Below are 2,390 nucleotides of genomic sequence, written 5' to 3'. Positions count from 1 at the left end.
CTAAAAAGTGAATAATCGATAACTAAAACTTGAATTGTACTACTTCTTACTGGCTATTACTTCAACTTAGAAGCTTCTTCTGTGTTCTACTATTTTGCTTTTAGTGTCTCCACATACCGCAGCACGCGACATAGCTTTGCAGACGATAAATGTAACCGTCTCAGTGAGAAAAGCGGCCAATGTGACGTTCTGGCTTTAAGTCGACTCGATAACAAATGACGAAAACGGACGGATTTCTCAGGTTTTTACTACATATGAACACTTTTCACATTCTCGCGTGCAACGCGGCTGCTAGTCTTCCTTTCATGCAAAATCTTAAGGTTCCACCTCATGTCCAAGCCACCAAAGCCGGCTAAAAAGTGAATAATCAATAACTAAAACATGAATTGTACTACTTCTTACTGGCTATTACTTCAACTTAGAAGCTTCTTCTGTGTTCTACTACGGTGCTTTTAGTGTCTCCACATATCGCAGCACGTGACATAGCTTTGCAGACGATAAATGTAACTGTTTCAGAGAGAAAAGCGGCCAATGTGACGATCTGGCTTTAAGTCGTTTCGATAACAAATGACGAAAACGGACGGATTTCTCATTTTTTTACCACATATGAACACATTTCACATTCTCCCGTGCAACGCGGCTGCAAGTACTCCTTTCATGCAAAATCTTAAGGTCCTAGGTCATGTCCAAGCCACCAAAGCCGGCTAAAAAGTGAATATTCGGCAACTAAAACTTGAATTGTACTACTTCTTACTGGCTATTACTTCAAATTAGAAGCTTCTTCTGTGTTCTACTATGGTGCTTTTAGTGTTTCGGCATACCGCAGCACGCGGCATAGCTCTGCAGACGACAAATGTAACCGTTTCAGAGAGAAGAACGGCCAATGTGACGATCTGGCTTTAAGTCGATTCGATAACAAATGACGAAAACGGACGGATTTCTCAGGTTTTTACTACATATGAACACTTTTCACATTCTCCCGTGCAACGCGGCTGCTATTCCTCCTTTCATGCAAAATCGTAAGGTCCTAGGTCATGTCCAAGCCACCAAAGCCGGCAAAAAAGTGAATATTCGACAACTAAAACTTAAATTGTACTACTTCTTAATGGCTATTACTTCAACTTAGAAGCTTCTTCTGTGTTCTACTATGGTGCTTTTAGTGTCTCCGCACACCGCAGCACGCGACATAGCTTTGCAGACGATAAATGTAACCGTCTCAGTGAGAAAAGCGGCCAATGTGACGTTCTGGCTTTAAGTCGACTCGATAACAAATGACGAAAACGGACGGATTTCTCAGGTTTTTACTACATATGAACACTTTTCACATTCTCGCGTGCAACGCGGCTGCTAGTCTTCCTTTCATGCAAAATCTTAAGCTTCCACCTAATGTCAAAGCCACCAAAGCCGGCTAAAAAGTGAATAATCGACAACTAAAACTTGAATTGTACTACTTCGTGCTGGCTATTACTTCAAATTAGAAGCTTCTTCTGTGTGCTACTATGGTGCTTTTAGTGTTTCGGCATACCGCAGCACGCGACATAGCTTAGCAGACGACAAGTGTAACCGTTTCAGGGAGAAGAACGGCCAATGTGACGACCTGGCTTTAGTCCATTCGATAACAAATGACGAATACGGACGGATTTTTCAGATTTTTACTACATATGAACACTTTTCACATTCTCCCGTGGAACGCGGCTGCTAGGTCTCCTTTCATGCAAAATCTTAAGGTCCTAGATCACGTCCAAGCCACCAAAGCAGGCTAAAAAGTGAATAATCGACAACTAAAACTTGAATTGTGCTACATCTTACTGGCTATTACTTCAACTTAGAAGATTCTTCTGTGTTCTACTATGGTGCTTTTAGTGTCTCCGCATACCGCAGCACGCGACATAGCTTTGCAGACGATAAATGTAACCGTTTCAGACAGAAGAGCGGCCAACGTGACGATCTGGCTTTAAGTCGATTCGATAACAAATGACGAAAACGGACAGATTTCTCAGGTTTTTACTACATATGAACACTTTTCACATTCTCGCGTGCAACGCGGCTGCTACTCCTCCTTTCATGCAAAATATTAAGGTTCCAAATAATGTCGAAGCCACCAAAGCCGGCTAAAAAGTGAATAATCGACAACTAAAACTTGAATTGTACTACTTCTTACTCTCTATTACTTCAACTTACAAGCTTCTTCTGTGTTCTACTATGGTGCATTTAGTGTTTCCGCATACTGCGGCACGCGACATAACTTTGCAAACGATAAATGTAACTCTTTCAGAGAGAAGAATGGCCAATGTGACGATTTGGCTTTAAGTCGATTCGATAACAAATGACGAAAACGGACGGATTTCTCAGGTTTTTCTACATATGAACACTTTTCACATTCTCCCGTG

This window comes from Schistocerca gregaria, unplaced genomic scaffold, assembly GCF_023897955.1.
Source record: "Schistocerca gregaria isolate iqSchGreg1 unplaced genomic scaffold, iqSchGreg1.2 ptg000407l, whole genome shotgun sequence".
NCBI classification, from domain to species: Eukaryota; Metazoa; Arthropoda; class Insecta; order Orthoptera; family Acrididae; genus Schistocerca; species Schistocerca gregaria.
Note: the sequence above shows the minus strand (reverse complement) of the source record.